Below are 15175 nucleotides of genomic sequence, written 5' to 3'. Positions count from 1 at the left end.
AAAAAAAAAAAAGCAGTGATCAGAGGCCAATTGATAGCAATAAATGCACACGTCAAAAAAGAAGAAAGAGCCAAAATATCAACACTTTAACCCAACATCTCTAACAATTAGCAAAAGATCAGCATAAAAAAGAAAAAAGCCTACAGTCACCAGAAGAAAAGAAGTAACAAAGATTCAAGCAGAAAAAATAAAACAGACAATAGAAAAAATCAACAAGGCTGGAAGTTGGTTTTTTGAAAAGATTAATAAAATTGACAAACCACCAGCAAATTTAACAAAGGAAAAGAAGGAGAAAATACAAATAACACAAATAAGAAATGAATTAGGTGACACCACAACAGAACCAATAGAAATTAAAAGGCTAATATCAGGATACTATGAAGATCTATACTCCAACAAATTCGAAAATCTAGAGGAAATGGACAGAGTTCTAGAAACATACTATATATCTAAACTAACACAGACTGAGTTGGAAATTTTGACAGACCCATAACAAAAGAAGAAATTGAACAGAGCATAAAAAAATCACTAACAACAAGAAAAGTCTTGGCCCAGATGGTTTCACTGGAAAATTCTACCAAACGTTCAGAGAAGAGCTGACAGCAATCCTACTCAAACTATTCTAGAACATAGGAAAGGACGGAATCCTCCCAAATTCATTTTATGAAGCAAGCATAACCTTGATACCAAAACCAGACAAAGGTATCACTAAAAAGTAAAACTACAGATCAATATCCTTCATGAATATAGATGCAAAAATCTTCAACAATATCCTAGGCAAAATGTTGTAGTCACTTCTTGGCCACAGCCAGCTAGCTACCCAGAGGGAGTGAGTAGTTGGACCTGTGGGCTTGGGACCATAGTTGCAGCAGACATCAAGCTCAATTGGCATAACATACCACACAAAAACATTGTTTCACATCATACTTTGGTGAGTAGCAACTGGGATCTTAAAAGCTTGCAAGTGGCCATCTAGATGCAACAATGGGTCTCTCCTCATCCAGAGCAAAGAAGCATGAAAAAAACCAAAGACACATGGAAACAATTAATCCAAGTGACTGGTACACCATGAGATCCTCAGCCTATCAACTACGCGACCAGAACTAGATGATGCCTGGCTACCCATGTCTACCATTTGGAGGGGATCTATGTAGGAGATGTTGGATAGAGTGGGAGAATAATGTGGAACAAAACTCAAAATCATTTTTAAAAAAAAGACCTGGTTTGCTGGTCTGATAGAGCCTGATGGAACCACTGAGACCATGGCCCGTAGTTGCCCTTCAGGTCTGGAATTGAATCTACTCCTGTGGCTTCCAGCCAAACAGAAGACAGGCATATGAGCTGAACATTTACATTAGGTAGATACACTCCTTGGAGAGATCATTCTTGGTACAATAGAAGGGCTGTGTATGCACAGGGAGACAGCTTGGGTGGCAGGAATGCATGGGAGACAAGGATGCAGGGAAGAGGTAACTACGGGGAGGAAGTGGGAGGGGAGCTGTTGCATTGTGGGAAACTGTAGTCAATGTCATGAGACAAAGTGTATGTGAGCTGCTGTGTGGAAAGTGGAGGGTCAGTGAAAAAGGGGAAGACCCTCAAGGAGATGAACTGACACAGTGACTGCAAGAATGGTTCAGGTATAGCAAATATTGTGAGGCTGATGCAGGATGGGGCAGTGTTTCATTCTGTTGTATGTAGAGTTGCTGTGAGTTGGAGCCAACTCCATTGAGCACCTAACAGCAACAACAACAACAACAACAACATCAACAGCATTTGCTGATGATATGATCCTATACATAGAAAACCCAAAAGACTCAGAAAGAAAACTACTGGAACTAAAAATAGAGAGATTTAGAATAGTGGCAGGATACAAGATCAATAAACAAAATTCAGTTGGATTCCTCTACACCAGCAAAGAGATGGCTGAAAATGAAATAAAGAAATCAATACCATTTACAATAGCTACCAAAAAAAAAACCCACAAAATACTTGGGAATAAATCTTACCAGGGACACAAAAGACCTATAAAAGGAAAACTACAGAGCACTACTTCAAGAAACTAAGAGATCTATGTAAATGGAAGAACATCCCATGCCTGTGAACAGGAAGATTGAACATTGTGAAAATGTCAATACTATCCAAAGCAATCTATACATTCAATGCAATCCCAATCCAGATTCCATCAACATTCTTTAAAGACATGGAAAAACCAATCACTAATTTTATATGGAAAGGAAAGAAACATCAGATAAGCAAAACACTATTCCAGAAGAATAAAGTAGGAGGTCTCACACTCCCAGATCTCAAAACCTACTACACAGCCATAGTTGTCAATACAGCCTTATATTGGTACAACAACAGACACATAGATCAGTGGAACAAAATTGAGACCTCAGAAATCAATCCATAGACCTATGGTCAGCTGATCTTTGACAAAGCGAGGAAATCCATTAAGTGTGGAAGAGATAGTCTCTTTAACAAATGATGCTGGCAAAACTGGTTATCTATTTGCAGAAAAATGAAACAAGATCCATAGCTCATACCATATACAAAAACTAACTCCAGATGGATCAAAGACTTAAATGTGAAACCTCAAACTATGAAGTTTCTCAAGGAAAAAATAAGGGCAAGTTTAGGGGCCCCAATTTATGGCATAAATAGACTACCAAGCATAACCCAAAAATGCACAAACAGCAGAAGATAAACTAGATGAATGCGACCTTCTAAAAATTAAATTTTTATGTGCTTCAAAAGACTTCTGTAAAAGAGTAAAAGGAGAACGTACAGATTGGGAAAAAAATATCAGGCAATGACATATTTGACAGGGGATTTTTCTCTAAAATTTAGAAAGTTCCAACACCTCAACAACAAAAAGACAAACAATCCAATTAAAAAATGAGCAGAAGACATGAATAGACACTTCACCAAAGAGGATATTCAAGTGGCTAAAAACACATGAAGAAATGTTCACAATCATTAGCCATTAGAAAGATACAACTCAAAACAGCAATGAGATATCATCTCACTCCAGTACTAATAGCAAAGCTCAACAAGACAGAAAATAACAAAAGTTGGCAAGGATGTGGAGAGATTGGGACTCTCATACATTGCTGATGGGCCTGTAAAATGATACAGCCACTGTGGAAATCAATATGGTGATACCTTAAAATTTTGGAATTAGAAATACCATTTGATCTAGCAATACCATTACTAGGTATATATCCTGAAGAAGTGAGCACCAGGAGAAGAACAGATATATATGCACATCCATGTTCATTGGAGCACTACTCAATAGCAAAGAGGTGGAAACAACCTAAGTGGTTGTCAACAGAAGAATGGATAACCAAACTATGGTACATACACACAATGGAATACTATGCAACACTAAAGAATAATGTAGAATCTGCAAAACACTGCATAACGTGGATGAAATTGGAGGACATTATGCTGAGTGTAGTAAGTCAATCACAGAAGGACTAATATTGTATTAGTTCATTATCATAAAAAGTCAAGGAAAGGTTTATGTATGGAAAGAAGCTTTCTTTGTTGGTTATCAGGGATGGGAGGTGAGGTGAGAGGAGGGAACACTGCTAGATAGGCAGAAACAAGTATTGATTTTGGTGAAGGGAAAGGCAATATACCACAAAGAGTGCATGACCAACACAATAACACTAAGGAAAAGGAAGACAGAGAGGTGCACAAGAGGTACATACACCAAAGATAAACTGTTTTACAAATACAATACTGTGTTATCAGTGATAACAAACATTAATCCACAGATAAATAGATGGGTAGACAAGCTGAATGGTCAGGTATGTCTAAGCAAAAGGGGATATACCTGTGACCATATATAGGGTTGACAGATAATATTTCTACATATGTATGCATATGTGCTGTATATAACTAGAACTAACAGGGGGCAAAGTTCTGATAACTTAGTAGGCACAGTCAAGCACCCCAATGGAGTGAGTTGTTTGACCTGTGGGCTTGGGACTATGGTTGCAGGAGACATCAAGCTCAACTGGCATAACATACTACACAAGAACATTGTTTTACATCCTACTTTGGTGAGTAGCAACTAGGGTCTTAAAAGCTTGCAAATGGCCATCTAGATGCAACAATGGGTCTCTCTTCATCCAGCGCAAAGAATAATGGAGAAAACCAAAGACACACGGAAGAATTAGTCTAGTGTTCTATGTGAACTTCAGCCTATATGACCATGAGACCAGAAGAACTAGATGGTGCCTGGCTACCACTGTCAACCACTAGGAAAGGGATCAGTTCAGGAGATCCCAGACAGAGTGGGAGAACAATGATTAAGACCAAGCTTACTGGTCTAGTGGAGACTGGTACAATTCCCAAGACCATGGTCCCTAGTCACCCTTTGAGCCTGGATTTGAACTCATTCCCATGGTTTCTAGTCAAACAGTAGATAAGTGTATAAAGTGAACAATCACATGAGGTAGGTGCACAATCAACCGTGGGAGATCAGAAGGGCAATATTTGCACAGGGAGATAGCTTAGAGGGCAGGAATACATAGGGAGAAAGTGGGAAGAGAGCTATTACATTGTGGGGAATTGCAGTCAATGTCATGAAACAAAATGTGTATGAACTGCTACATGGAAAATGAATTTGCTCTACAAACTTTCACCCAAATCACAATAAAAATTTAAAATTAAAGAAAACAAACAAACAAAAAACTAGGCTTACTGGTCTGATAGAACCTGGTGAGATCCCCAAGACTATGCCTCCTAGGTACCCTTCAGGTCTGGAATAGGACTCACTCCTGTAACCTCCAGCCAAACAATAGACAAACATACAGGGGCAACATTTACATTATGTAGATTAACTCCTTAGAACTATCAATCATGGAAGAACACACAACAACACACTGCTGTCAAGTCAGACCCGACTCACAGCGACCCCTCCTTGGGTTTCCGAGGCAGTATCACTACAGAAGTACATTGCCCAACCTTCCTTCTGAGGAGTGGCTGGTAGGTTTGAACCGCCAGCCTTCTGCTTAGCAGTCAAATGCCTTAGGCACTATGCCACCAGAGCTCCCGTGGGAGAACAGAAGGGCAGTATTTGCACAGGGAGATGGCTCAGGGGGCAGGAAACCAAATAAAAACCAAACTCACTGCCATCAAGTTGATTCCGATTCACAGTGACCCCCTTTGGGTTTCTGAAGGGATAAATCTTTATGGAAGTAGATTGCCCAGTCTTCCTTCCACAGAGTAGCTGGTGGGTTTGAATTGCCCGTCTCTGCTTAGCAGTCAAATGCCTCAGACATTATGCCTCCAGAGCTCCTTTAGGACACAGGAATGCATAGAAAAGAGGGACACTGGGAAGAGGTAACTGCAGGGAGGAAGTAGGAAGAGACTTGTTACATTGTGGGGAATTTCAGTCAATGTCATGAAAGAAAATGTGTACGAACGTCTGTATTGAAAATGAATTTATTCTGCAAACTTTCACCTAAATCACAATAATTTTTTTCTTTTTTTTTTAAATACCAGTGCTTAAAAACGAACTAATTTAAATGGACTTTTGTAAACCTAGTAAATCATGATTCTTCAGAAATTTTAGAAAGAAAAAAAAAATGTTGCTGCATACAAGTCAGAAATAATGAATGTAAACAAAATATTTCCCATATTTTGCAGTTTGGAGCATTCTCCCATTCATAAGGAAATGTGAACAAAATGAACAGAACGATCTTTCTTTTCATATTCCACCCTAACTTCAACAAAGTCTCACAAGTACTGACCAGGACTCATTTCCCTCTATTCAAGTAAGCTGTGGGTTTCTGGTCTGTCTGGGAGACAATGCCTTAGGTGAAATTGGAGCAATTCAAACCTTGAATCCAATTTTCTAATTGTCAGCTATACTCTATATAATTTTATTTTAAAATAACTGACTCACTTTAATTTTATTGAAATAATCTCTTTTTTTTCAGTTTGGTATTTTGTTTTTAGTGGAAAAGAATTGTCTCAGATGACTGTGTCCTTTTTAAGCAGGAACTCTGAAACTGTCACAATCTGACTAAGAGGAACTTTACGGAAAATTTAAATGTCATTTTAGGCAATACCTCAACATTATTTCCTAAGAGACTTGATAATGTCTCCAGGGGCGTGGGAATTCAAGTTCAGAGATTCTAATTACGTATTGTGTTGCAATAGATTCACTGTATGATGACAGCTTAATTACTTTCACTCATGTTCATCATCTCTATTGTATTGTAATAAGAGTACCTAACTCTACCTCACTGGGAATATTATCAGGGAATGGTCTTTTGGTTAAATGTTGCTTTGTGAATTAGGAAATCTCCATAAATATGTATGGGTGTTTCAGCTTCCTACAAAGTACATTTCAGTCGCAAGAAACAGAAATAAAACTCAAATTTACTGAAACAATAAAGAGAATTTACAAGTGAAAACAGCTGAAGAGTCCAGAGTTTACTGGCTTCAGAAAAGATTTGATCCAGGGCCCAAATGATATAAATATATCCTGGATTCTTGCTTTTCATTTAGTGGCTCTAGTACCTCAGGGTTAGCGTCCAGAAACTTCTGAATGTACATGCTTCCAAGTTAAAATCTATCAGAAAAGAGAAACTATGCATCCTCAATAGCTTAAACAAAACTCCCATATGTAGTCTCATTGGTCCCCGTATTTGGGCTCTGGGTTCATCCTAAATCAATTGTGAAGGCCAGAGATGGGGTACACTGATTCAAGCCCTACAGGGCCCACTCCATTTGGGAGTGTGATCTAGATCAATCCCTCTAAAACACATTGTTCAGAAATTTGGAATAGAATAATTTAGAAAGAAAGAAGTTGGAAGAAATCCCACAACTATCTATTTAGCTTCTCAACCTAGAGTCATTTATGAATTTAGTGAGTCATGCAACAAACATTTCTTCAGGGCTTATTATGTACAAGGTTCTGATTGCATATCACTCCATTCCATTTCCATTCTGTTGTTATTAGGTGCCGTCAAGTCAGCTCTGACTCATAGTGACCTGTGGTAGTTAAGTTTGTATGTCATCTTGGTTGGGCCTGGTTGGGTGGCTGGGCAGCTGGATGTAGTATGCCCCAGGATGAGACTGGTAATCAACTCCATGGTGGAATCTACTGTGAGCAGCTAAGTAGCTGTCTTAGGGATGTGGTCTGCTTTCCATATATAAGAAACAGCTTTGGGAATGGTCTCTAGCTTATGGCACATTTAAACCCTGCATGCAGCCGTGGTGTTGTTCAGCAGCCTGCCATACTCTGCCAACCCTGGGACTTTCAACGGACTTGAATTAATGGTCTGCCATGTGGTTTGGTAACATTGGGTCTATGGCTTGTTACTTGTCAACCTTGGGCTTATCAGTCTCAGTAGCCAGCAGCTGTCCGAGTGAAGAAAAGCCTCTAGCTTCAGTGGGCCAGGAGTGGGAGTGGGAGCTGAAGCCCAAGGTTGAGGGGCTATCACCCAGGCCCTAGAGCCTGGCACTTTGAACTCAGACTTAAAACCTCCAAACTGTAAGAGAATAAACTCCTGTTTGTTAAAGCCATCCCCTTTGTGGTATATTCTTGTCAGAGCAGCACTGGTAACCAAAACACGATCTTGTGTACAACAGAACAAAACAGTGCCCAGTCTGTGCCAGCCTCAAAATCCTTGCTATACCTGAGCCCATTGTTGCAGCCACTGTGTCAATGCATATTGTTGAGGGTGTCCCCTTTTTGGCTGATGTTCTACGTTACCAACCATGATATCCTTCTCTAGGGAATAGTCCCTTCTGATCACATGACCAAAGTAGGTGAGATGAAGTCTGGCCATTCTCACTTCCAAGGAGCATTCCAGCTGCACTTCTTCCAGGACAGATTTGTTAGTTCTGGCAGTCCATGGTACTTTCAGTATTCTTTGCCAACACCACAACTCAAAAGTATCAACTCTTATTTGGTCTTCCTTAGTCATTATCCAGCCAGCTTTCACAAGCATATGAGGTGATTGAAAATATCATGGCTTGAGTTAGGTGTACCTTAGTCTTCAAAGAGACATCTTTGCTCTTCAGCACCTGAAAGAGGTCTTTTGCAGAAAATTTTCCCAGTGCAATATGTCATCTGATTTCCTGATGGCTGCTTCCATTGGTGTTGATTGTGGAACCAAGTAATATGAAATATTTGACAACCTGAATCTTTTCTCCATTTATTGTGATGCTGCTTATTGATCCAGTTGTGAGGATTTTTGTTTTCCTCGTGTTGAGATGTAATCCATACTGCAGACTGGTGTCTTTAATCTTCATCAACAAGTGCTTCAAGTCATCTTCACTGTTAGCAAGCAAAGTTGTGTCATCAGTGTATCACAGGTTGTTACTGAGTCTTCCAATCCTGATGCTATGCTCTTCTTCATATAGTCCACTTTCTTGGGTTATTTGTTAAGCATACAGATTGAGTAAGTATGGTGAAAGGAAACAACCCTGACACACTCCTTTCCTGATTTTAAACCATGCAGTATCCCTTTGTTCTGTTTGAACGACAGTCTCCCAGTCTATGTACAGGTCCCTCATGAGTAAAATAAAGTGTTCTGGAATTTCCATTCTTCTCAATGTTATCCATAATTCGTTATGATCCACAAAATAAAATGCTTTTGCATAGTCAATAAAGCACAAGTATGGCTTCCAGTCAAACAAAAGACAGGCATATGAGTTGAACATTTACTTGAGGTAGATACACTCCTTGGAGAGATCAATCATAGAGAAAGAAGAACTGTTTATGCACAGGTAGACAGCTCAGGTGGCAGGAGCGCATGGAGGGATGGACATAGGTACTATCGGGAAGAAGTGGGAGGGGAGCTGTTGCATTGGGGTAAATTGTGGTCAATGTCATGAGACGAAGTATATGTGAACTGTTGTATGGAAAGTGAATTTGCTCTGTAAATTTTCACCCAAATCACAATTGTTGTTGTTGTTGTCGTTTTTTGCCGTCAAGTCGGCCCCGACTCATAGCGACCCCTCCTTGGGTTTCCGAGGCAGTATCACTACGGAAGTAGATTGCCCCATCTTCCTTCCGAGGAGTGGCTGGTGGGTTTGAACCGCCAGCCTTCTGGTTAGCAGTCAAGTGCCTTAGGCACTATGCTACCAGAGCTCCTAAATCACAATTAAAAAAAAAATAATAATAATAATAAAGAAAAAAAGAAGCAAAGAAAGAAAGACAACACAAGTAAACATCTTTCTGGTATTCTTTGCTTTGAGCCAAGATCCATCTGACATCAGCAATGATATCTCTCGTTCCACATCCTCTTCTGAATCCAGCTTGCATTTCTGGAAGTTCTCTGTCAATATACTGCTGCAACCATTTTCGAATTACCTGCAGCAAGATTTTACTTGCATGTTTACCTGCAGCAAGATTTTACTTGCATGTAATATTAATGATATTGTTTGATAATTTCCACATTGTGTGGCATCACCTTTCTTTGGAATGGGTACAAATATGGATCTCTTCCAGTCAGTTGGTCAGGTTGCTGTCTTTCAAATTTCTTGACATAGGTAAATGAGACATAGACAGACTACTTGTCTGTCAGTTTGTTGTGCTGTGGTGGCTTTCATATTGCTGTGAGGCTGGAGGGAATGCCACCAGTATTTCAAATACCAGCAGGGTCACCCATGGTGAACAGGTTTCAGCAGACCTTCCAGACTAAGACAGACTTGGAAATAGGAGGTGACCATCCACTTCTCAAAGAATTGGCCAGTGAAAACCTTATGAGTAGCAGTGAAACTCTGTCTGATATAGTACTGGAAAACTTTATGAATAGCCCTTAAGCATTGTCCTATATAGTGCTGAAAGAAGAGGCCCTCATGTCAGAAGACACTCAAAATATGACTGGGGAAGAGCTGCCTCCTCAGAATAGAGTTGACCCTAATGATGTGGATGGAGCAAAGCTTTTGGGACCTCTATTTGCTGATGTGGCATGACTCAAAATGAGAAGAAACAGCTGCAAACGTTCATTAATAATCAGAACATGGAATGTATGAAGGATGAATCTAGGAAAATTGGAAGTTGTCAAAAATGAAATAGAACACATAAAGATTGGTATCTTAGGCATTAGTGAGCTAAAATGGACTGTTTTTGGCTATTCTGAATCAGACAACCATGTGATCTACTATATTAGGAATGATAAATTGAAGAGGAATGGAGTGGCATTCATTGTCACAAAGAATGTTTCAAGATCTATCATGAAGTACAATGCTGTCAGTGATAGGATAATATCCACACACCTACAAGAAAGACCAGTTAATACTACTATTATTCAAATTTACTCACCAGCCACCAAAGCCAAAAACGAGGAAATTGAAGATATTTTACCAACTTCTGTAGTCTGAAATTGACCAAATGCAATCAAGATGTGTTGATCATCACTGATGATTGGAATGTAAAAGTTGGAAACAAAGAAGAATCACTGGTAGCTGGAAAATATGGCCTTCGTGATAGAAATAATGCTGGAGATCGCATGGTAGAATTTTGCAAGACCAATGACTATTCATCACAAATATCTTTTTTCAACAACAGAGACAGTGGGTAGCTATACAAATGGACTTTGCCAGATAGAGTACACAGGAGTCATATCAACTACGTCTGTGGAAAGTGGCAATGGAGAAGCTCAATATCTTTAGCCAAAACAAAGCCAGGTGGAAGAGAACATCAACTGCTCATATACAAGTTCAAGTTGAAGCTGATGACAATTAAATCCATGAGAGCCAAAATATGACCTTGAATATATCCCTCCTGAATTTAGAGACCATCTGGAGAATAGATTTGATGCATTGAACACCAATGACTGAAAGCCAGAGAAATTGTGGGATGATGTCAAGAACATCATCCATGAAGAAAGCAAAAGGTCATTAAAAAGACAGGAAAAAAACAAAAGACCAAAATGGATGTCAGAAGAGACTCTGAAACTTGTCCTTGAATGGAGAGTAGCTAAAGCAAATGGAAGAAATGACAAGATAAAGGAGCTGAACAGAAGATTTCAAAGAGCAGCTTGAGAAGACAAAGTCAGTTATTATAATGAAATGTGCAAAGACTTGGAGTGAGAAAACCAAAAGGGAAGAACATGCTTGGCATTTCTTCAGCTGAAAGAACTGAAGAAAAAATTCAAGCTTCGAGTTGTAATATTGAAGGATTCTATGGGCAAAATATTGAATGATGCAGGAAACATCAAAAGAAGTTGGAAGGAATACACAGAGTCACTGTACCAAAAAGAGTTGGTCAATGCTCATCCATTTCAGGAGGTGGCATATGATCAAGAACCAATGGTTTTGAAGGACCAAGTCAAAGCTGCACTGAAGGAGCTGGTGAAGAAGACTCCAGGTATTGATGGAATGCCCATTCCATCTCTAGGCTCCCGTTTAAGAGCAAGCAGCAAGAACTGAATTAAGAGAGATCAAGAAAAATGGTACCAAGAGCTTCCATATTTTTATAGCCTTATTCCTTACTTTTTCAGGCTTTTGGGAAAGGAGGGGATATGGATCCATCTAGTCACCCACACATTGTATGAAGTCCAATCTTCCTACTCTACCATTTACAATCTGGGGGCCTTATAGATTCTTCTAAGCCCTTTCACATCCCCAGTTTAAGAGCCCTTGGATGATAATGATGACCAAGATCCCTTCCAGACATAAGATTTACAATGTAATTGTGATTTGACCTTGACATTTGAAAGCAAAGTCTTCCTTTTTCAAATGGGCAAGGAAAGGTGAGCAAAGCCTACTCCTTGGGAAAGATAACCATTATCTAGGTAGAGAGGAGGGGCAGGTACAGCATTTAGTAGTTGGACTTAGGTTCCAACATGGCACCAACATCCCAGGTACAATTAAATCAGAAAATGTACTCTTTTTAGCATGTGGCTTATACAGAATAGAAAGGGACAGGAAATGTTCATATATTTTGGATGTTCCCACTGACTGAGCAGGAAGTAGCAAAAGAGATAACAGATGATTAAGATCTCTCCCCAGGCTCCCTTTGGGAAAGCAGCCTTTGGGAAAACATGTGCAGAAAATGAGAGACAAGTACAACTCTGACTGTGTCTGCCCTGTTTACAAAGCATTCTGAAATAGCCAAATGAAGTTACTACACATCCAGGGTATCAAGAAAGGACAGAGGTTTTAGTGAGTGTACCATGGCCTGGTGTTAAGTACAACTCTTTTTTTTTTTTTTCCTAACTGAGCTTGCTAAATCTGTGGACCGTAGGTGTTCCATTTCTATTTCTTCTCCTTGGAGGATGAAATGTTTTGATGTTCAATAGGATGCTCTGAATCTCTTATTGCAGACTTTGGGATTTATTCCAGTGTCTTGTTTGAATGCACGCATACCTTAAGTGAAGTTGGAGAGTAAGAGAGGAAGTGCAAAAGGGAAGATAAATTGGAAAAGCAGAGAAAAAACAACAGCAAGCCTTGAGACTCAACTTAGCAATATAGTAAGAAATAAGATGTTCCTTGATTCTTACCAAGATTTGTCTCCCTACACCTACAGTAAACATATTAGCAGAAGCCATTTGGGTATTGTTGAGGGGAGTAGGATACTAAGGTGAGATCTCATTCCTAAGACAAATGCACATTGACCAAGGGGAAATTCAAGTCCCAGCTTTAATCTTCATTCTGGTCTAATGCCAAGACTTGTTCCAAAAGCATGACTTCTTTGGTGGCACACTCATCATTGCCTGTGACCATTGCCTCTGGTCGTTAGGTATGGACTTTTTTCAAACAGGCCAATACCAGAAGAGATTAACTTGCTTTTGTGGTCTCCAGATTTACAAATAGAGCTGACCCTCAGTTACTTTGGAAATTAGAACAAAATGTTCCCTTTGTAAGAGGGGCTTAGTTAGGTGATGACTTCAGGCACTTTGGACTTTTTGGGGGAATCAGCCTTCTAAAGTGAACCCTGTGTTTTGCTTTATAAACTTGGACATTGAAAAGGCAATGGGCACACTAAACAGAAGATCTGTCTTGAATTTTTTTCCAGGGTCAGTTTCTCTTAGACTCTTAGCAGTCTTTGTCAGCCTTTGCTGGCAGCAAATGAGATTCTGAGGAAGTAGTTGATGTGTTTGGTGTAATTAACTTGTCTTGGAGCTTTTACTTGGCTCTTAACTACCCTCAACCATTCACCCCAGCCTCAGCCTTGCCTCCAAGTTTAGGAGCAAGGTTTGATGCCAGAAGGCTTCAGTTTCTTGTCAGAAACTCATTGAATTAGGACAGAGTTAGTTGGCCTTACTCTTTCCTGCTACTCTGATGATCTTGGTTTCTAATAACTGTGTATCTGCCTACTTTCTTGTTCCTAATTCTTGCTCTGTTCCTAAGTTGCTAGTTCCTCTCCCAGTTCCTCAGTGAGCTCTTGTCCTCTATCCTCTCCAGTAACTACATTTTTTGACCTTAAGACCGGAACTGAATTATCCCCGTACATTTCAACCTCCTTAGCGCAAAATCAAGGAGCTCTGGTGTGTAGTGCCTAAAGCATTCAACTGCTAATCAGAAGGTTGGCAATTCAAACCCACCAGCCACTCCATGGAAGAAAGACTGGACAATCTACTTCTGTAAAGATTTACTGCTTTGGATACCCAAAGGGGGTCACTATGAATTGGAATCAACTCAGTGACAGTGAGTTGTTTTTTTTTTTTTTTTGAGCATGGAATCACTCACTCACCTAATGTAGGTATATGAGTGTTAGTGTTTTCATGTTGAATATATGCCTCACTTAACTTTAATTCTATATTTTTAATAAGTAGAAAAATTCACACCTGAGCTATTAATTTAGTGAATGCCTTGACTCTTCAAAAACAAGGCATTTACTTGCTAAAATCTAACTGCAACTGTTGACAGGAACAAAACAAGATGAATTAAATAAAATGGGCTAACATGTATTAACACAACTTAAACATCGATGTGATATGGACAAAAAGCAGGGCAAATATTTTAATAAAATGGGAATGTGCTATAACAGCCATCTGGTCAAGAGCCCCATTTTAGTTTTCAAAAGAGAAAAAAGCTTAAGAATTAGGAATCATAATAATAACAATTGCCATAATCATCTTGCTGTTTAAAACAGGAAGAAAACACATTGCTGTATTCATTTATTTTGGCAGAAAAAGAAATGAAATGAGTTTCAACTTTGCAGATTATTTGTTTGGAGTGTTTGTTCTTATAGGCAGGTGGTTTCTGTCTCTACTTTATCATAGAAACCATTCAATAGACCCAACTGCAGTACAGATTTTCTTTTTTTTTTTTTTTTAACCTTTAGAAACGAATGTCTAGTTGTAGAATCAAAATCATGCAAGATCAATACATACAAAATGAGTTGGAAACTTTTTTTGGGCCCTGAAACCATTCACATTAATGAGATATAGTTGTGCTGTAAAAGTTTGGTTGTTGTTGTTGTTGTTAAGTGCCGTCGAGTCGTTTCCGACTCATAGCGACCCCATGCACAGCAGAAAAAAACACTGCCCGATTCCGCGCCAGCCCCACAATCCCTGCTATACTTGAGCCCATCATCGCAGCCACCGTATCAATCCATCTCCTTGAAGGCCTCCCCCTCTTTCGTCGACCCTCCACCCTACCAAGCATGACATCCTTCTCCAGGGAATGGTCCCTTCTGACAACATGACCAAAATAGGTGAGACGAAGTCTGGCCATTCTTGCTTCCAAGGAGCATGCTGGCTGCACTTCCTCCAGGACAGATCTGTTAGTTTGGTAGAGATCACCTATTTTAGTTAGGAAGCTTTCGGCTGCCAATAAGAAAAAACAGAAGAAACATGGTTTAAGAATATATTTCTCTCTTGTAGGAGGTCTCAGGGTGGGTTCAGTGATCAACAACATGATGGAGGACCAGGTGCTTTCCATGTCATCCTCAGTGAGTCAGCCATACGTACCTTCAGAATGACAAGATGGCTGTAGCTGATCCAAAAGCAGGGAGGGAACATCAGGTTCTCCTCACACATCCCTCTCTTTTGATTGGAGAAGAAAACCCTTCCCAGAAGCACACTCTCCCTGCCCCCCTTCTTTCATCTTATTGACCAGAACTTGATCATATGCCATCTCTAGCTGCAAAAGTCTGCAAAGTTAAAGGATCAATCAGAAAAAAAAATCAAAACAAAATGAAGAAAGCCTAAGGTTCATGTGGGATACCATCAAAAGGAATAACTTACGTGTCATT

Source organism: Orycteropus afer, unplaced genomic scaffold (genome assembly GCF_000298275.1).
Source record: "Orycteropus afer afer isolate SDZICR_OR568_19922 unplaced genomic scaffold, OryAfe1.0 scaffold00188, whole genome shotgun sequence".
Lineage (NCBI taxonomy): Eukaryota > Metazoa > Chordata > Mammalia > Tubulidentata > Orycteropodidae > Orycteropus > Orycteropus afer.
This window is presented reverse-complemented; position numbering follows the sequence as displayed.